Source organism: Rattus norvegicus, chromosome X, assembly GCF_021556685.1.
Source record: "Rattus norvegicus strain SHRSP/BbbUtx chromosome X, alternate assembly SHRSP_T2T, whole genome shotgun sequence".
NCBI classification, from domain to species: Eukaryota; Metazoa; Chordata; class Mammalia; order Rodentia; family Muridae; genus Rattus; species Rattus norvegicus.
Window position 1 is genome coordinate 141630055 of NC_141554.1, and position 22123 is coordinate 141652177.

Sequence of the window (22123 nt, forward strand, 5' to 3'; positions counted from 1 at the left end):
TAACAATCTGACTTATCTCTTCTGACTAATTTTTGGCTTGAAGTCTACTTTAATGGCTGTGAGTATCATTAGTCCTGCTCTATTTGGCCTTTCATTTGCATATCGACTTCTGTCCTTTTATTCCTAGTCTCTGTGGCTCTTTTCCAGGGAGGTGGACTTTTCTAAACAGTTAATCTTTCAGTCTGACTCAACCAGTTTGCTTCTCTTAATTGGTGGGTTAGAGCTGATTACTTTTAGAGTTTATTACTGAAAGGTAAGTACTAACTCCCACTCACTAAGAGAATGGAGTTCATTGCATTAGGAATGCTTGATTCTTTCCTAATTCTCAGTTATTTATCCAACTTTTTGACAGGGTCTTATTGTGTAGGTCTAGCTAATCTGGAACTCACTATGTAGATCAAACTGGACTTAAACTCACAAAGACTGGCCTTCCTTAGTATGTATTCATCCTCCTAGTGATATTGATAGTCTCCTGATAATGTCTCCTCCTCCTCCTCTTTCTGTACATAGTATTCCTTTAAGTGCGGATGCTCCCACTCCTTAAAAGGGGGAAAATATCCATAGGAGGAGATATGGAAGCAAAGTTTAGAGCAGAGACTGAAGGAACGGCCATTCAGAGCCTGTCCCACATGTGGCTCATATATATATACAGCCCCCAAAACTAGATAAGATTGATGAAGCTAAAAAATGCATGCTGAAAGGGACCAGATATAGATCTCTCCTGAGAGACACATCCAGTCCATGTCCAATACAGAGGTCAATGCTAGCAGCAAACCACTGAACTGAGAAAAGGATCCCCTTGGGGGGGGGGAATTAGAGGAAGGATTGAAAGAGCTGAAGGGGCTTACAACCCCATAAAAACAACAATGCCAAGCAACCAGAGCTTCCAGGGACTAAACCACTACCCAAAGACTATACATGGACTGACCCAGGGCTCCAAATGCATATGTAGCAGAGAATAGCCTTGTTGGGGCACCAGTGGAAGGGGAAGCCTTTGGTCCTGCCAAAGTTGGACCCCCAGTGCAGGGGAATGTGGGGAGGCAGCAGGGGGGTGGATGGGGGAAATACCCATATTGGGGAGGGGAGGGGATGGGGACTTATGGACAGGAAACCGGGAAAGGGAATAGCATTTGAAATGTATATAAAGAAATATATCTAATAAAAAATAAAAAGAATGAACATAAAAGATTTTAAATAAAGTAAAATAAAACCCACTAAAATAGTAATGAGTGAAAACAAGACAGAGAAGACAAAAAAGGGTTGGAGAAGCTTTTTTCTGCTTTTACGAAAGAACAGGACAGGGATAGGGTGTAGAAGGGCATAGCTGAATTCTATTAGAGTTCTTCTCTGTTCCCAGTGTGTAGGATGTGGCTACCATGGGCTAGGTCACTATCAGTGTGCTGTATTTTATTTTATTTATTTTATTTTTGAGACAGGGTTTCTTGTAGCTCAGACTAGCTTTGAACCTTCTATATAGCTGACAATGACCTTGCACTTCTGACCCTCCTGCTTCTACCTCAGTGCAGATATTACAAAAGTGGGACACCACGCCAGGTTCTGTGGTTGTTAGGTGGAGCTTAGGACTTATGCATGTTAGGCAAGTGTACCACCAACTGATCTGCATCCCCCAGACCCTTAGTACCAGCATTCCTTTAGAAACTTTACTTCTTTGTGTATGTGGGACCACTGGTGGCATCAAGGAGCTCTGTAGCATGTGGGCTTTGTACAGGCTTCCACTTGTTCTGGAGACCAATACCCCAGCCACAGGGGACAATCCTTTACACATGTCAGAGAATCAGGGAAACCAACAAAGCACTGGGTTTTACATATGGAGATTTTCGGGAACCCAGTCTGCTGCCCACGGCTCACAGAGATTTCCGAGCCTGTCTGCCTGGAAACCAGCTTATAGGTGGGAATGGCTGGAGAGCTTTCAAACAATCCATAGCAGGGAAAGCAGTTCTAGAGGTCAATCTACCTTCCATGGGCTCAGAGTTCCCAGAATGTTCAGGTATTATTAGGTGATGGCATTTATGTGTCACCCTAGAGGCCAGAGCTACCAAATTTCTTGATTTCCAAAAGCCTAGGCATCCATACTGCCTAAACAGCTCAGTGTGTTTACACCCAGCCCTCTCCATCTCTATGACTACCCACTCTGGGCTATTTCCTACCCAGACGTTATACTTTGGCAGTGTATCCTAGGTTTTCCTGATTTGTGATTGTTCCTTGATTTCAGGTCCCCAGAGTAGTTTAGTCTCAAACAATAGGCCCTCTCTCAAGATGGTGCCTGATTACAATTCTGAGTGACAAAATGGATTTGGAATACACTGCCGTGGCTGGCTATGAGAAATAGATTAATGTTAGCAGTCTACTATATTTTGCCTCTTTAACACAGAAATGGTAGATTGTTCTCATACTTGTGATTTTGCATATGTGGTAGGATGATATATATATATATATATACATATATATATATATGTGTGTGTGTGTGTATGTGTGTATAATGTGTGTATGTTTTGATGTGTATTGCATGTGTGTATACATACATATACAAGTACATGTTTATACTCATATATGTAGAAGTGCATTTCCATGCATGTGGAGACCAGGTGTTGATGTTGGATGTCTTCCTTGTCAACCATGTTCCATTTTGTTTTTTAAGACAGGTTTTCTCTCTAAATGGTTGGCCAGCAAGCTTCAGGGATCCTACTGTCTCCATGTCTCTGCCTTTCCAGTTCTGGTACTATAGGTGTACACTAAATTTTTTTTAAAAAAAAAACATAGATGGTAGAGCTCTAACCTCAGTTCCTCATGTTTATGTGACAAGGATGTCAGTGACTGAGCCATCTCCACCACCCCAGGTTATTCGTATTTGATGCTTGTTCCTTCTAAAATCTCCCATCTGCCATGGTTTTTCTAAGGTTCTAATATCATCATGAAGCTTTTCAGAAGCTAAGGGAGAAGACTTTTTCTCAGTCCCATATTTATGCTCTAACATCAAGTTTCCCCTAGGAACCCTTGCCAACACAACAGCTTACTTCAGACTTGTTCCTTAGCCACAGGATCAAGACAAGAACATTTGCATAGAGCAACACAGTAATCTCTTCAGACTCCATGGATCCAGAGCTAGCTGGGATGCTAGGTTGAGCCAGCAGGAAGAAGAGTGGTAAGCTTCAGTTTGTCAGTCAACATGACTGCAGTAACCCTGGGCTCACAAGGTCACAACTTCTATGAAATGATTTTCCTTGAGATGGCAGACATCACTTAAGCATTCAACAATGTTTACTATTTTACCTTTATGCCAAATTATTTATACATCCATAGAAGTCAGGTTCTTGAATAATACTTAGGCCAATAGTTTCAGGAAAACCGTCACCTAAAAGGAAGGAAACTGCACAACAGGTGAGATGGCTCCGAGGGTAAAGGGTCTTGATAAAGCCTGAGTTGCGTACAAGGAAATGCTCACAGTCCACCCTAGCTTCTGTTAGCCCTGAAGCTCCAAAGGTAAGGAAGCCAAAGGCAACCACGTCAGCTTTGTGTTTCCCAGAACCCTTACAGTGGAAGGAGAAAAGGAAGTCCCACGAAGTGTCCTTTGACCTCCATGTGCGCAGGCACGTATGTGCCTCTATACATGGGCATGTGCACACATGGATACATAAGCGAATATAATTTAAAGCAAAGTGGAGCATATTTTGCCTCAATTTATTTTTAAAAGGAGCAAATTAAAGAATGGTAGAAGTATCTTCTTTAAAAGACAGTAAATGCTAAATGTCCACTAACTTTAGCTTCTTTATGTATAAAATGGAAATCTCTCTCTCTCTCTCTCTCTCTCTCTCTCTCTCTCTCACACACACACACACACACACACACACACACTTGTAATGATATGATTGTCGGTTTACAAAACTCAAGACATGCTTGATATGGTAGCAGACACAGCGCTTGGGAAGCTGAGGTAGGAGAGGAGCGCCATGTGTTCAAGGCCAATCTGAGCTACACAGTGAGACCATGTGTTAGTACAAAAGGAAATATAGTGGGTTGTGCTGGTACCTATCAGTAGGGTAGGCTGAATAAGTAGAGGGAAGAGGATCATGAATTTGAGCCAGCCTAGGCTACATATGTGGGCTACAGAGATGGCTCAATGGGTAAATCCCTTGCTTCATAAGCATGAGGATAGAAGTTCAGATTCCACCACTCACATTAAAGCAAGAAGCTGGGGTTGGGGATTTAGCTCAGTGGTAGAGCACTTGCCTAACAAGCGCAAGGCCCTGGGTTCGGTCCCCAGCTCCGGAAAAACAAAAAACAAAAACACAAAAAACAAAAAAACCAAGAAGCTATGGTATAGTAGTCCACCTATAAGCCCAGTGACTAGGAGGTATGGCGGCAGGGCATCTCCACAGTTAACTGCCTAGCTATCTCCTGATGAGCTCCAGGTTCAGCAAGAGGTTCTTCCTCAGGAAATAAACTGGGGGGGGGGGGGCGGTGACTGAGGAAAGACATTTGACACCTACTTCTGGTCTCCACATGTATACCCTCCCATGTGCACCCTACACACACACACACACACACACACACACACACACACACACACACACATACACACACACACACCCCAAAGAAACAATTGAAAGAAAAATAAATCAACATCTTGGTTTTAGCCCAGGGCTCCTAAACACAGCCGTTTGTATATAAGGAGGTATATCTATATAGAAACATGCAAGGAAATATACATTGTCCACCCTAGCCTCTGTTAGCTCTGAAGCCACAGAGCTCTATTCATCCAGCAAAGGAACAAAGTCATTTTTATATTCCTGTAACGTTTGTACAAATAAAAGCTTGCAATCAGCACACATTTGTGGCACCTTTGCCCTGTCATGCCCCCAAGCTAGAGAAGCAGTTCCCATGTGGAGTCTAGCCTCTGTGGGTTACCTTCAATGGCCAAGCGTGTGCTTCCCTTCCAAACTCACCCTGGGTCCTGCCTTCCTCTTAGCAATCTGCAGTCAGAGTGCAAGGGGATTCAGTTGGACATGGAGCTGCCTCTCCAGCACAGAAAGCAGGTTGAAATCTTGTTTAGGCGTGCCACAGGAATCTCCATACCTACCCAGCCACCTTGTTCCTAGTTCTAAGGAAAATGGTCCACGCTAGGAAAGAAACACTTAGCAGAAGCCAGGGAACCAACCTTCTTCTGCAGACCTTGCTTCTCCCATTTCCTTCTGGCATAGGGACTGTCCATTTCTCAAGCCAGGTTCACAACCTGTGCAGGCTGGGAAGTGGCTTTTCACAAGACCTGGGACACTAAGTAGAACCCCAAACAAAGACTGACTTGGGAAGTGTTCCCTTAGTGTGCAAGGCCCCTCCTAGACACAGGCAGTGACTCATCTGCCAGTGAGGATGGTTTCTAGACCAAAAAGCTCTCAGTGAACCCTTTGTGGATGAACTATTTTTGCAAAGGTGAAAAAGTCTCCTGGCTCAGTGGGTTGGGGTACTTGACATCACGCCTGAAAACTTGGGCTTGATTCCCAGAGCTCACATGGTAGAAGGAGAGAACTGGCTTTTGCTAGTTGTCCTCTGACCTATACACGTGGGCTGTGCTATGTACTCTGCCCCCACTACAAATTTGATAAAATATACCAATAAATAATATCTAAGACTCTCCTTCTGTTTCTCAGGGACACAGTTTATTCCACCTTGTTTCCTTAAAGCAGAGTAAAAGGCTCCTGCATTGAATGGGGACGTCAGTCAGACAGGTGAGTACCTTAAGGCCCTGAATGACTTGCTTCTTTACAGGGAAGTAAATTTGCATGACTCCAGGCAAAGGTTCCAGAAATCAGCCACCTGTTTCCTCATTCCATTTGGCTTTCACAATCTGACCACTGACACCCAGTCCTAAGGAGAAGGAATGGAGTTAGAGAGGCCATGTGAGAACCAGGGAGATGGGTGTGTGTGTGTGAAAACCAAAACTTATTTGGAGGCTAAAATCAAGCAGCTTTGCCCACCTAGTTTTCTGCTGGAAGTTTGATGATTTGAATTCTTACACTTCGGTCCTTATCAACTCTGAGTTGATTGTGTGTGTGTGTGTGTGTGTGTGTGTGTGTGTGTGTGTGTGTGTGTGTGTGATGCTGAGGTAAAGGTCCCGTTTGATTCTCTTGCACGTGGCTATCCACTTTTCACAGAATCATTTACTGAACGGGCTATCATTTTCCATTGTATCTTCTTGGCACCCAGAGAAAACAAGTAGTTGACTGCATATGCCTGGGTTTATTTCTGGGCTGTCTAATCCTTTTCACTGTTCTCCATATGTGGGATTTTATGCCAATACTCTGCTGTTTTGGTCACTATGGTTTTGTCATATATTTTGAAATTAGAAAGTACGATGGCTCAACATCGCTTTCCTTTCTTTTGATTGTATGGGCTTTTTGCATGTTTTGATTCCACAGAAGTTTTAGATTTTTCCTATTTCTGTTAAAAAAAATGCTACTGGATTGATGAAGATTGCATCTACTCAGAATATCCCTTGGGTGTTACTGAAATGTTATGACCATGGGAGGGATTTGCATTTATGAAGGCCTTCTATGTCTTACATTAATGTTTTATAATTTTCACATATAGATCTTTCACTTCCTTGGAAGTGTCTTCCCCACAGCTTCTCTGTTTCCCTCACATGACTGTTTGGTTTGAGGATCCAGTAAGCAGCAGGGCAGGAAGCCCTTTGGACATGTATTGTTGTGGTCTAAAGCACTGATAGGAGGTTTTGAGCTGATTTGACTGATCCAATTGTTCTGGTCTTCTATAAACACAGCCTAAGTCCCCACATGGTAGAATTTCTGGGTTCAGGGGTCAAATAGCATTCCCACTGGAGTAGAGGACAATGGTGGAGCAGGCCAAACTCCAAGTTTTGCTCACGTAACAAAGGTCCAACCGTTTCTGTTCCCATGCTCATGAGGATGTTCCCAGACCAGGAAGCTAACTCCACGCAGATGGACCTATCCCCTCCGAGCAAAACCTTTGGGGCTTCTTAGTGACTTGCTTACGTCAGAAGGATACTATTGGCACCTGCCTGTAGCATTATCTCACTTATTAACTCCATAGCAACCCTGTTATTATCCCTAACTGTCAGATGAAGAAATGGAGCTTTCAAGAGATTAAATCACTTGCCCCAGGTCACACAGCTGTGTGTTTCCAAAGTTCAGTCTTTGTAATAACGGCCTGCCTTAGAAAGGACATCTGGTATTGAGAGCCAAGGACTCCAATATTTTTATCTAATTCCTCATTCTAGTCTGCCTGGATCATCGAACTCCTAGGAGCTGGGTTCTAACCCTTCTAACCCTCTCTGACCAAGGAGTCAGTCCCTTTACTAATGGAAGCATGGCTATCATTGAACAAAAGGAAGAAGGGAGGAACAGGGTTCCTGCCCAGGTATTTATCTTATAGGGACAGCAGAAGGAAGTGAAGCACCCCTTGCAATAGAGAGAAACAAGGCTGTCTTCTGAATAAATAGCAGTTGAATCATAAACACAATTACATTTCTACTTCTTTTAAGACAATGGTTATTAACCTTTTCGAATATGAACCCTTTGGGAATTTGAGGAAAGTTGTGGACCCTGTCCTAGGAGGAACAGCTCACCACAAACCCACAATTTTGCACATAGTTTCAGAGAAATTTATTGAGCTTCTTGTATGCTATCCAAGAGTAACAGACCCCAGGTTAAGAACTCCTGCTTTACATGAACTCACGTCTATGCTTTAAAATGTAATAAATCAGAAAACAATAACTCTTTGAAATAACAAGGCAACCTAGGGCCCAGACCTCAGGTTTTGCTTTATAAAGCTCTGGTTTTAGATACCTAACTGCTAGCATAGGATATATTTACATCTCCCACTCCTCTAGTGCTCTGTGAAAGACATAGATGGCCACTCTACTGTCCAGAAGACAGAAAGAGAACCTGTGCATAGCACGGGAGTAAAATTCTTTTCTTACTAGAGGTTGAGCTGCCATTTAGTAGATAGCAATGAGTTCATTGGATGGAGACTGGGTTATGTGACTTTAATAGTCCAAGCCAGCACCTGAGGACAAATGCTCTAATCCCTGTGTAAAAGCAGTATACATGTGACCACAAATCTGTTCTTACTAAGCAACTGATGGCTTCATAAAAGGCCAGGGATCTGATAGGAGTAGACTCAGTATATATTGGCTCCCTCACCTATGTCTGCAGTCAGCCTTCTTAAATTAGCCAGCCCATGTTATTCCAAATAGCAACTGTTAGTTCCTTGACCTCCAGAGGCCCATTGTTCTTTTACACAAATATTAGTTAATCCAGACCCAAGTCATTCCAAGACCATCCCCCACCCTCAACTCCCGCCTCTTGCACTGTAGTAGACAAGCTGTTACTGTAATCTTTACTAGAATTGTTAGTTATCGCGCGATATTTCCTCTCCTAATCTACTTCCAATGTTTAAGCTGTCACATAAATAGTCGCAAAGCACCAATCGGACACAAATGTTCTAGAGCACTTTCCTCTTTAAAGATTTTTACTGGAAAGAAAGAAGACGATGGGTTATATTGGAAAGTACACTGGACCCAGGGGCCTTTGGTCCACCATGCACTTCTCCACACCTCTCTGAGCCTCCCTTTCTATTGTTAGACAGCTGCTTAAAGCCGAGCATGGAGGTTCACACTTCCATGTGCTCGGGAAATTGAGGCAGGCTAGCAAGCCCCGCCCGTATAACACTATGAGACGCAGTCTCAATAACCTTGCCGAAAGGACACTTACAGTTTCTCTCTCGGACAGGTGCCACAGAACTCGGAAGACTCACCAAAGGGAGCGAACCCACAGATCAGTAACCCATCAGTAAGCTTTGGAATACATGCGAACTCAAAACCACGACCTCACCTAAGTTTCACACAGCCTCAGGGGCCACACAAATCCTCATTGTTCTGTCTTGTATTCATTTACTCTCTTGCTTCCTCTCCCACTTGCTTACTCAAAAAAAAAAAAAAACCAAAAACCCTAAATAAATAAATAAATAAATAAATAAATAAATAAATAAATCTACCATGTATCTAGGCCATATTATTACCAGTTCTGCCTGGACCGTTTTCTTTTATGTGTACACACTTAGAAGCAGACTTAGCAAATAAAGAACACCTCACTTCAAAGCACATACTGCTACATAGCATGAAACTGGACTAGTCCCCTTTCCCGGTCTCCTTTCTTTCCCCTCTCCCTTCTCTCTTCTCCTTCATTGCACGTTGCTTGTTCCCAAAACACCCCCGTCCCCATTGCCCCATTGAAGTAAAAAATCGTTACTCACTTAAAAAAAGAAATCTTTGGCTTTCTGAGAATTCTGAGGCTGTTAGTCCTGTTCTCTCCGTGTGGAGCACGAGGGAAGGGGTAGCGAGAGGATGAGCAGGTCTCTTAGACTTGGATCTTCGATTCCTGAACTCTCCAGTTATATATATGCCTTTCAGGAGATGGCTGTGTGTTCACCCTCTCCCTTTTCCCGCCCACTTTCCTAACTCCCAAGCTGCAGAGCGAACCTGTGGCGCCCAAATGCACCAGGTGTCTCCAACTTCCTAATTGAGCTAGGCAGGCTCCTTCTCAGCCAAGAGTCTTGAAATATTTATCCAAATTTTGGGTTAATGCCTTAAGCAATCCCACGGAAGGTCAGTGTTCCTGTCCTAAAGTTGTCCAATGTCTGTGTGGCATTCAGACCTGAGCATTGATAACTTCACTCCAGGTTGCGATTCCCCACAGTGCACCCTGGAGAGGGAAGCCAGCTTACATTGTTTGCAGATTGCTCAGCATAATGATTCAAGGTGGGCTCAGGATTGAGACCGCCTTGAGATAAAGCAGATCAGCTCCAATTTACCCCTGGGGGAAGGCCTCTGTGCAGGGGAATGTGCAAAGCCCCTCCAGCCAGAGGAGACATCCGCTCGTCTCTGCCTTGGTCTCTACCAGTTGGCAGATGGAGCCCTGTGCAAATGCGGGCCAGACCAAAATGGTGCCGAGACAGCCACAATATTGTTTAGAAAGAAAGAAAGGAAACATCTGCAAATGCTGCCTTGGTACAGCGCAGGGACAGCCTGCTGCTTTTCCTCACAGGCCCACAGTGGGCTAGCTCCTGACTGATCAGAAAGGTTCCCTGAAACAAATGCATCTGAAAGATATTTTCCATCCCCCCACAGGAAATTCTTGTGTTTAGTCATCCTTACTACATGGGCTGAGTCAGCAAGCTGGGCTTTAACCACAGCTGCTTTCAAATGGTAAGTTAAGAAGACCAGTTAGTTGAGAGAGGAGCACTTTGGCTGAAGGGCTTTGACAGCCGGGGCTCCCAAATCGGACGGAGAAACTAGAGGAATTGCAATTTGGGCGCTGCTCAATACCTTTGCAGTCCTTCTGGGTGGGCCTCAATTACTTTTTAGTATGTTTGTACTACAGAGCATTCCAGAAAGAGTAGAGACAGCGGTCTGTGTACCTTTAAGAGACCACTATGGTGCCCCGGTGTGATCTTTGGCTTAGTCTTTAAATCCTGGCTTTGTCAATAATTTGCTATAGGACTATAGGGCAATTGTCCCCTCTCTCCGGGTTTTTAGATTCACATCTTTAAATCAGAGGCTTGGATAAGATCATTTTTAAAGGTTCTTCCTGCTCTGGTGGCCTAAGAAACAGTGTGGGACAAATGGCTAGCTACTCTTTCCCCCAGTTTCCCTAGGAAAACTCTGCAGAACCGGTTTTGGAGAACTTCTCAGCATTTTCCCCACCTGTGTTGAAACATCTTCTCTGGGTCTGACCGCGGTCTGTTTTCTTTCCAACCTCCCTAGACATGGAGAACCCCCAGGGAACATTCTTTTCTAAAAAATACTTCTGCAACTAAGAGTTTCAAGTCTGCATTCTGTTAAATCCTCTGAGAATGTGGGAGACAGTTGCTTATGGCTCCGGTTTCAATGGCCACACTTTCTCCCCTCATCTGAGAGAACTTTAGGTCACTGCCACTGACTCACCGACCTAATGTCAGCTCGCAGGGAGAAGGAAAATCACATGTTCCGGAAACACACACATCTTGTCTGTGACCACAGACTTGTCCAAGGCCACTGAGAATCTTAGACACACAAAAAGAATACATACCTGTGTAATATAACCCTACAAATTCTGGTGTCCATCTCTGGACATAGGAGGCAAGAGTCAAAACGAGACACTGGCAGAACACATCAGACAATGTTATAGGAACATCACTTGCTCCTCTAACATTTAACCCCACTACTCTACTGTGCTATGACCATTTCCTGTTTTACAGACTCGGAAACTGAGGAACTTAGTGGTAAGTGAACTTTCTCTAGGTGAAACAGGTAATAAACGGAGGAGCTGGAATCACACTCTAGATCAGCCGACTCCTGGGCGTGGCTGTCACCTATCCTAACTGTCTCTGAGCCGATCAGCATTCTGGCAGGAGTGAAGATGGTGCTGACGAACTTGTCTGCCCCACCTGCCTCATGTTTCTGCCTCTCTTGTCCAGGTCTGGTGCCTACCTTCATTTCTACGGCATTCTGGATCCCTTCCACAGAGAAGAAGAAAAAAAAATACCTTCCCCACGCTGATCTGCAATGTGTTCACTTTATGGTCGTGGAGTGAGTTGTGTTTTCTTCTTAAAAGAGAAACACAGAAAAAGGAATTACATAAAATAGTTTCCCATGGACCTAAGGAACTATTGAAAACTTAGCTACATTCTTCTTTGATGGTTAGTCTATAGAATTAGTCAAATATCAGAGTTTAGGGGGAACTGAGAACTTGTGTAGCCCCAGTGCTTCTCAGGATGAATGAGGGAACTAAGGCTGAGAAAGTGGTCCAGTTTACCAGATACTCGGGCCAATAATCTGCCTCCTTAGTTTCTCTGTATTCCAAAGAAAGTAGGAAATGAAAATATACAGCTAGCTCAAAACAAGGAAAGAAAGCACCTAATTTCTACACTGCCTGTGGCAGTCTTCCAATTCTTAGACACTTAAGAAGTAAAGGCCAGAAGACAATCATTTTAGCTGTGAGACTGTTTTAAGGGGTCCCTTTCTGGGGGAAGGGGGCCCTGGTCTCCACTTGCTCCAATTGTCTGGTTTCCACATGGAGTCATTGCTACAGAAACTGTATCAGAGACTGGGTTGAAAGGGCACTTTAAAGAGGGGGAAAGGGAGGGAAATGATAGAGCTGGCTACTTTGTAATTCCTGCATGAGGTAACCTTACTTACAAGGGAGTCTGGGAGAAAGAGTACCCTACATAAGAGCCCCACTTCCCAGTAGGCTGTTCCCGGGGTCTTACCTAAGAGAAAGGTAGAAACATTGGCTTTCAAAAGTAGTGACAGAGCAACCGACCTCTGTGCATTTGTGCACCATATGTATGCTGTGCCCTCAAAAGCCAGAGGAGAGTATTGGATCCCCTGGAACTGGAGTTAGGCACCATGTGGGTACTGGGAATTGAACTCGGGTCATCTGGAAGGACAGTCAGTGATCCTAATCTCTGAACCATCTCTCGAGCTTGGGTTTGGTTTGGTTTTCACAGCAGGTCTGCTTACCTAATGAATCACACCCAACCACACAAATGACTGAGGAAAGCCACGTCCGTTTAAAGACAAGTTGGCCTGATGACTCTGATCTAAAGATAATTCCCAAAGCTTACTTGAATGAAAGGTGAGTAGAGCCATCTTCCCTTTTCATTTTGAGCATGCAGATGTTATTGAAATACTTTCAAACCAGAGGCTTATAAAATATTACTTTAAAATAAAATTTATAGCAGTATAAATTTTCACTAATCCCAATATAGAAGTCGATATGGAAAAACTAAAAGAAAGACCTAGGGCTTTGTTTGTGGTTGAAGCCTCCCAGGAACTGGCCCAAAGGAATGGTAGCTTAATGGCTGTTTTCAAAGAAAACTAGCAGATCATCCACATTCGCTAGTGTCAACCCACAATGTCTTTTCCAGTCTCTTCCTTCTAAGTGCCAAACAAAAGTGCCAGAGTACAAAACTAAAAGGTACCAAATTGTAGAGTCTGCCTGATGTGTCCGCTAACTGAGCAGATCATGCAGAGAAGCTTATGATGTGCCGTGTCTCCCAGCCACAATGATAGGAAGGCTCGGATGGGTCATCTAAACAGCCACGTTGTATTTGGGGCCGAGCCTATTGCTGCCTACCAACTTTCCCATGTGGAAAGAACGTCGTCCACACACCCTCTTAGAAGCAAATGAAATTCCTTTTCTCTTTATAGGATGGTTGAAGTCTGATTACCTTTCATAATCAGCCAAACTCTTAATTCATCCCAGGTTGCACTAAGTTCCCAAACCCTGAGAGCAGTTGTAGTTTGGGAGGCAAGACCAAGGTGAGAGAGAGATAGGGATATTTGTGGGTGGGGGTGTGGTACACTGGATCACCTCGAAAGACTTCTCCAGGTAGTCAGTACTTCTAAGCTCAAAAAAAAAAAAACTGCTTTTGTAGTGTTAGGGGATGACATTTCATTGCAAAAATAAATGATTTGGTCATTACCATTTCATGGTTGCTGGCAACCACTCTCCTCTGCTTTCTAACAATTTCCATTTTAGGCACTGACAAACCCTTCAAAGCAATTCAGCCAAATATCCACCCAAAGCTGCGTGTTTGGCAGTTTCAGAGGGAGAAATCTGGGGCCTCTGGGTGAAAAAAAAATTGCCAAAAAGGGCTCCCTCCTTCTTTGTTAATTGTTAACAAACAGATCACCATAAACAGTCACAGGGGCTCCATGAGCAACTATGTGGGAAAGAAAGGGAAAAAAAAAAAACGGAAGTTGTTGGCAGTGGCTGCTTCCTTGGCTCCAGTTCTTGCTCTTGCTTCCACTGCTGCCTGTATTTTTCCCAAAGCTGAGTGCTGCCTCAACTGTTAACTTAAGCAATGCAGGCCCAGCAGCAGGCAAGCATCCCTTGCAAATATAAAGCTATGAGTGGGGGTGGAAATCACAGAGGGACAAGAGTCTCTGAGGCTGCAGGCTTTCCGAGTTTGTTAGAAGCTAATCTTATCCAACTGGCTGAACCTACAAGTAGTTCACTATGGATCTTCTCTGGGAAAAATCCAAGTTGACTTCTGGAACTGACTTGGGACCCTGGCCCCTGAGGAACCACAAAGCCCAGAGCACTTTGGTTTGTTAGTAAGAAAGTAGAACCTTGAGCCTGCTTGACCAGTAGCTTCAACAGCCATGCTCAAAGACAGTTTATATACATATTCCTCTCAGTCTTGGAAGCTGAAATGAACAATCCTTTTCTCTTCATCCAGAATTCATTCATCCTGACCTCTCAGCTCACATTCTACCTGTGTATGCTTTTCTGCAAGACCTATTCTCTCTCTCTCTCTCTCTCTCTCTCTCTCTCTCTCTCTCTCTCTCTCTCTCTCCTCCTCCTCCTCCTCCCCCTCCTCCTCCTCCCCCTCCTCCTCCTCCTTCTCCTTCTCCTCCTCCTCCTCCTCCTCCTTCTCCTTCTCCTCCTCCTTCCTTTTTTTGTCTAACTCATAGGCCTCGCTACCATTAGTAATTAAAGCCAGCTTTCCACATCCATGGGTTCTGCATCAGTAGGTTCAGGCAACTGCAGATTGCAAGTGTTTTCTAAAAAGTTGCACTTGTGTTGAACATGTTCACCCACCCCATCCTCACTTCCCACTGCCTAAATAATATAATGCAACAACTATTCATAGGAAATTTACAGGGAATTAGGTGCCGTAAATAATCTGGAGATTATATAAATTACCCAGATGATGTGAAGTTTATAGGCAACGACTATAACATTTTATATAAGAGGTTTCAACATCATGGGGGCATTGTGGAACTAATCCCCAGCAGACGACACTGATTATGATTGCTTTCCAGTCATCTCTCCTACGAGGCTTCCTGCACAAGGATGCTTTTCTTTTATTCAGTCCTGGATGGCTGCTGCCTACCACAGTGCCTGGCACAAAGTAGATTCCCCACAAATATTTGTTACATGAGAGAATAAGATGCTAGTACCATTCTTTGGGAACTTAAGGCCAGCCTATTATTTCTACTTGTAGGTTCAATCTCCGAAAACTTTTTGTGTTTGACCCTATTGTATCTTGTCTGGGAGAGGCAGCTGATCACAACTGTCTCCAACCTCAATCGCTCCTGGCCCCTCCTTTTCACTTGGCTCATGATGCCCATGACCTAGGCATCAGCACCATAAAGCTTTACTGGTTAGAGGTCATTGCTTTTGAGGATGTGCCAAGCAGTGGCTTTAGCTGCAGCATTCTGAGGTATCATCACTTGGAGGGCCACATTATTATATTTAATACTCAAGCTTATCTTCCCTTCCCTTTGGGGGATATTTAAAAGAAGTTATTTAGATTCCCTGCTTAAACAATATAGGCAGCCTTCTCAACAAGAAAGAAAGCCACGTTGCTGTTATAGCTGAAAATTGCCCTAATTTCAGTTTGTCAGCTTCCCTCCAGGAGCCCCTCAAAAATCTGTCTGCTCTATTAAATGACAGGCATAGCCATCCAGCTGCTCAGAATGTCAGCAAAGGTCCTTTGCCCTAAAATGAAGTAATGAAGAGGGATGAGGTACCGGATTGCCAGCAATTGAGAACGGCTCCCAAAGGGTTACCGCACCTTCTGTTCTCTCTTCTTGTCGTTAGTTTCAACAAAACTGGCATGTGGTGGGAACAAAGATAGGAAAGGCTTCCTGCCTTTAGATTACATTTCTGAATGGTGATAAACCCAGCTATTTCTGCTATTCCTTCATATTACCAGAGAGGGTTTTCCCTATCCCAAATTCCATTACGAAGGTCTCCGGCCCCCTAAAGTTTTAAATGCTTCCAAGCTGGGTGGTGGTAGCCCATACCTTTAGTCCCAGCAGAGGCAGGCAAATTTCTGTGAGTTCGAGGCCAGTCTGGTCTACAGAGTGACTTCCAGGACAGTCAGGACTGCACAGAGAAATTCTGTTTTCCTGTTTTGAAAGAAACAAAAACAAACAAAACAAGCTCCCTGTCTCTCTAGGGCGGGGTCCTAGACTCAGGTAGCCAAGGTTGGCCTCAAACCCACTGTATAGTAGAGAATGACTTTGAAATTCTGATCTTCCTGCTTCCAGCTCTTGAGTGCTGGCATGTACGATTTTATACAATGTTGGAGATTTAACCCAGGGCTTCCTGCATGATAGGTAAGTATTCTACTAGCTAAGCTACATTTCTGTTCCCTAAGGTAGGTTTCAACCTAGAAATGTCACTTCTGGGGTTTGGTCCTACACATGTATACCACCTCACTGCCCCCAACTGTATTTACCAAAACAGTATTTGTAAAATGGCACAACTGTAGAATGGAATTCTTAGCAATACAAAGTGCAAGATCTATTTGAGTTGTTTTGGGAAGTTCTCTGCATTGTGACAAAAGCCAAGGCAGACATGGTAACATACCATATCCTTTTTGCTGCCTGTCATTTCTTCTTTGCAGCTACTTCTCAGAATCTTTTCTTTTCATTCCCTTTCACAAATTGAGCCTCCCAATGGGCTCCTTGGTTGCAGGGCATCTATTTTCCTGTTCATCTTGCCTCCAACCAGAAAGACCACTGTAAAATCTTACCTTCATCAAATCTCTCTTCTGTTAGAGGAAGTGTGCTAACTAACTAAGTCGCCAAACCGTTGGAGGCAGGATAAGGGAGTGTGTTTAAGAATGAAAGGAAATCTGGATGTGCTGAGAGGGTCCATTGGTTACTATTTCTCTTAGGAAAAATGACTCAATCTTCCTGAGCCAATTTCCTCATCCTAAAAGAAGGTGTGCCTTTGTCAGTACCATAGGAAGAAAAACTAAAGACGGAAGGAGGAGATGAAAAAAAAAAACCAATATATAGAATCACTCAACATGGTGCCTGACACACAGAAAGTACTCAGGAAATGGTAGCTGCTATTAACATTATTATTGTTGATAGGCCAGAAATCAATCTATTGAAAATTCTTTGTACCATTATGAGGCCCTTTGGAAGGAAATTTTTGTATCTTTTACATGTTTACTGTACATTTGGTACCCTCTATGGACACTAATCTTACCCCCTTTTGCCTGTTTCTTCCTGATTTGTGCTACAAGACCTGTCCCCCTCTTTTGCATCCAAAATTTAGTTGACATGTCTAAGTCCCCTGGGGCCATGACCTTTAAGGAGTCTCTCTATACACTTTGATCATATGACATCCCTTCCACGCCTTCTGTCTGCCCTAACTATTTTGCTTTAATCTTTCATGTCTGGCCTTGTTGAACAGCTTCCCAACATCTTCATCCCTTTCCTGACTTCATCAAGACTTCTTTGTGGTGCTGCCTGCTTTGTGTTTTCTCTTCTTTGGGATCGGGTAGTTATTTTATTCCATGGATCCTTTAAAACAGAAGGGCTGGTAGCTGCTGCTGTGATGTGAATGTATATGCCAGTTTGTTGTTGCATCAGCAAAGAGTGTGTGAGATCGTAGTTTGGCCTGGTACTGGCCAGTTCTCAGGCTGGGTTCTTCTATGGTGTAAATAAAATAAATAAAAGAAATTCCTAAGGTCCTGCATGCAGACATTCTGCCTCATGTTCTTTCTTCATACCTGTCCCAGTGCTTGCAGTGGGCTAGATAAAATTGCAATTAACTAGTCTGTGGGATAGGTTCATGTATTTCTCAGAGCTCATCTTTTGAAAACTCTTCTGTATTAAGAATCAATGAAGTTGATGATACATATCAGGAGTCACAGAAGCAGAGGCAGGAGATTTTAAGTGAGTTTAAGGTCAGTCTATTCTACCGAGCAAGTTCCAGACCAGACAGAGATATCAGAGCTATCTATATATAGAGATGCTGTCTCCAATAATATAAAATAATAAAATAAAGATAAAACAGTAAGTAAATAGATAGAATTGGTGCCCCCCCCCCCCCGCAACCACCACCACCCCGGACCTCAGCTCAGCTCCAAGTTCTAAATCCAACTTATGTCAGAAAAAGTCATTGTGTTGCGCTCCGGTCAGCTTTGATGGCAAAGAACATTTTTCTCCATCACCACCTCCACTCTCAGTAATTGGCATCCTTACACATTTGCCTGCCTTGATGTCTCACAGGCAAATGCTGACTGGTTGATTATTTGCTCTGGTGATTGTAGCATGCCCTTGCTTGGATTTTGTCTCTAGGGTCTTTTTATTGAGAGTTTTTATATTAAACATACACTAAGTCCCAAGCTTGATTTTTAACTGATCCCATATGAAGGAAAGATTTTCAACTCATAACACATGAGGCACATCTGTTCTGCTTATTTGAATTCAGGCTGTACCATTCTTCTTCTTCTTATAGACCTGACTGTTGAATATCAATATTTGTCTTTTTTTTAGTTATGTTGAACTTTCCCAAATGCTGCCCCCATTTCTGGATCTTTTAAACACACATCTTGGAGTCTAGGAAACAGTGGAACATTTTCCTTTACTCTTTTCCCAAGTTCTGCTGCTGGCCTTGTGTCTTGGGAAGGCACTTGGAACATGAGAATCCTTGTCAGATGTGGTCAGTCATCATTTTAAAGTCTAGGTATGAGCTAGGCCTGTGGTATACACTCATGACCCCAGGACTTTGGAGGCTGAAGTAGGAAAAATTTGAGTTTAAGGCCAGTCTGGGACTATGTAACAAGACCTTATCTCGAAACAAAAACAAACAACTATCAAAACCAGTCTAGGCATGAGGTATGCACAACTCTTTGAGGCTGCCTCTCAAAGCCCATTCTAGACCTTGTTTGCCAAGATAAGCTCTTTAGTTGATAGGGAAGACTTGACTTATCTGAGTGTTTACCTGCACACTGGAACCAAATGAGCTGAGTAAGGCCTCCTCTCCAGACCCTCCAGATGTGTGTGGATTCGAGGCTCATCTTTGATGTCAGGACGTGCTGGTGGTATCTGCTAGGCAGCCACTCTTTGTTTCTACTAACCAAATTAAAACGTGCATATGAGCCACTCAAACAGTAATTTGTGCTGGGTGGCGGCGGCACACACCTTTAATTCCAGCACTTGGGAGGCAAAGGCAGGTGAGTTTGACGCCAGCCTGGTCTACAGAGGTAGGCCCAGGATAGCCAGGGGCTACACTGACAAAGCCTGTCTCATCAATCAATCAATCAATCAATCAATCAAAAAGCAACAAAAAAGTGAGCAGATTCAAATATTTTGGTACAAACACTTCTCACTACTATGCTTTCATGAGTAACAGAGGAAGAAGGAGGTTTGTTTCTGCTCTCTGGGGATGAATGAAAACTCTGGGTATGCCCAAGGGCATGCGAACACTAGGACTCTCAGGCTAGACATATGATCTTGATCCCGCCCTCTTGGCAGTGCTGGAGATGACGCCAGGCTGATCCTTCCATCACTGAGCTACACGAGGCAACCTTTATGCTAAGCTCTTATCTCTGACAACACATGGGACGCTTACAAGAGCCTACTACGATTACTCTTCTGTATGGGCATTGTCACAGGAGGGATTTATGTGGCAGTGGGGGTGGAGGTGGGGACAAGACGGATCAGATAGCCTATAACACAAAGGAAATATATATTATGTATATAGTCTCTAAGTAAACAGGGTGATTCTAAGTAGGGCTAAATAGATGATAAATAGTAGAACGGTTCGAGTTGGAATCTTAACTGCTAGTGCGAACTAGGTCTACTTGTTTAATATCTTTAGGCCTTGGACGACTGATCTTTTAACTAAGCACATTACTATTTCCTGTTATGAGTTGTTATGAAGGCAAAAGAGGATGGTGCACATAAATCCCCAGCATGCACAGTTCATGAGTTAAGTCTTACCCCAGATGTGGCAGTCACAGTTAGCTGATATGTATCCAAGGTTCATTCCTCATGTTGATTCTGGTGACTACTAGCACACAGTAGGCACTCAAGAAAAGGCTGATTTCATACCACAGACCACATACAACACAATTCCACTTATAGGAGATATCTAGAATAAGTGAATTTATAGCTAGAAAGCACATTAGCTGTTTCCAATAGGTGTTGGGAGAAGGGGTGAGGAATGAATGTTTAAAGCATATGGGAGTCTTTGGGGTCATGAAATTGTCTTGGAACTAGGGAGAGGTTACGCTGATACAACAATGTACTACTTGTACTGAATACCACTAACCTGCATTTGAAAATTGTTAAAGTAGTAAATTTTATGTAAGTTTTGTTTTGCCACCACAAAAACACTGGCCTGTATGAGCCCTTAATTCTCTTCTTGGTTCCTCACATATACAGGACTGATAATCAGCCACCTGCTTATATTCTAGGGCATTCTGGAAAATCTGGATCATACTCTAGGAAGAGATCCAGCAAAATGTCTGGTCCATAGCTCTCATCTCCTTCTCTGTGCTGGTATCTGGCTTTGCTATCCTTCTGTTTGACCTGAACCTACAGACGCAGAGGAGAGCTGGAGGAGGCAGCCAAAACTATCAGCTTCAGAGTTGGAAAGATGGTTCAGGGGCAAAGCACTTATTAAATAAGCATGAGGACCAGAATTCAAATCTCAGAATCCACATAAATGCCAGGCAGAGTAATGCATGCCTATCATCTTAGGACTTGTATGGTGAGATGGGAGATAGACATAGAAGAGTTCACAGAAGCTTTTGGACCAGTTAGCCTGCCGTAAACATTGGCCAACAACAACAACAACTACAACAATTACTATTACTACAACTACTACTACTATTACTACTACAGCTACAACTACCACCAACCAAAGACCTTCTCTTAAGGTGAAATTTGAAGACCATCACCAGAGGTTGCCCTTTGATATACACATTTATTCTGTGGCATATGTGCGCCCATACTGCAACATGGCCGACCATATACACCCATGCACACACCTGCGCTCGTGCGCACACGCACACGCACACACACACACACACACACACACACACACACACACACACACACTATACACACAGAGAATCTTTAAAAATGAAAAATAAAACCCTATCGGTTTAGGCTTAGTTAAAATCTTGATGTCCAGCTCCAAGTTGGGTGGTTATCTCTTAGGTATCTTCATGCTGACCAGCCCAACTACAAACTACAAACAGCCTTGCTTCTAGAAAGAGCTGCTCTTTATTCTATGCAGGGATCCTAAGAAGATCCATGGCATTTCTAAGCCCCCACTGTACCCTCCTTAACCAATCACCCAGCATTCTAAATGCCAAGATTCTTGAGCTGCCACCAGGAATGTCCCTGGAGTAAGTTAGGTTTTTTTTTTTTTTGAGGGAGGCAGGGTGGGGGATATTGAGCAATGGGCTCCAATCTGGGGTCTAAAGAGTGACTGGAGCATTTGAAATGTGTTACCCAATAAAACTCTCTGCTAAGGCCCAAGACTGAAATAACTCAGCTGGGCTCTGGTCTCAGCAGGGCCCATTCATTAGCTAACACTTCTCATCTGTGATGGTTACAGACAGGTTTTTTCATGCCCCCTGAAATGGGCTTCAACATTGCAGCTGTCAGACAGCTGTGGCCTCGCAGTGTTTACATTACCCAGACGAATGCAGTCTGTGCAGGAGACACAGAATGAATCTGATTTAGCCGTTGGAAAATGGGATTTTGAAAAGTTCCGTGGTTTTTCTCTCACTGCACCCCTAAGCCCCCACCCCAGGCCTGGGGAAGCAGAAAGACTGAAGGGGGAGCGAAACAGGCATGGAGGGGAAAAAGGAGTCTCTTGTTTCTTGGGCTTGTGCTTGCCTTTGTTTGGAGCATCTTTGTGTGACACCTCCAGGTGGTGGGAGCTGGAAGGAGAGTATAGGATTAAGGGGGCTATGGCAGATCACCCCTCCTGAGTCCTACTGGTCAGCTCCAGTTCTCTGGGGACTCAGCATAGCCAGCAAAAGACAGCTGGGCAAAGACCGGTCAACAGTGGTCTAGTCATCCCTTTTACCTCTAGACATGAAGAGGACAGAAGGACTAGAGTCTCCACAGACAGCTGGGGCCATGACCAACTGGTCCACGAAGTGGAAGGGGGGGGCTGCTTGACTTTAGCATGGTATGTAGGACCCGCTGCACTTTATCACGGGGAACTTCCCTCAGGTCCAGGGACATTTGGCTTTATTTTGTCAGATCAGCAGTATTAACCAAGCCTGGTTTTTGTTTGTTTTTGTTTTG

At 43.8% G+C, this 22123-nt stretch overlaps 1 protein-coding gene across 5 annotated transcripts in view; it reads right to left on the reverse strand.

Moving 5' to 3' along the window:
- Positions 1-22123, reverse strand: part of Plac1 (placenta associated 1) — a 133800-nt gene that overhangs the window by 31497 nt on the left and 80180 nt on the right. Inside the window, exon 1 of one of the 5 annotated variants that reach the window (NM_001024894.1) lies at positions 9310-9406. The exons of 3 other annotated variants lie outside the window; for them this stretch is intronic. The gene's annotated coding sequence lies outside the window, so the exon portion shown is untranslated. Of the gene's footprint in view, positions 1-3291; positions 3389-9309; positions 9407-22123 lie in introns of those variants that run through there. One more of the 5 variants, XM_087600009.1, reaches the window with a different exon arrangement.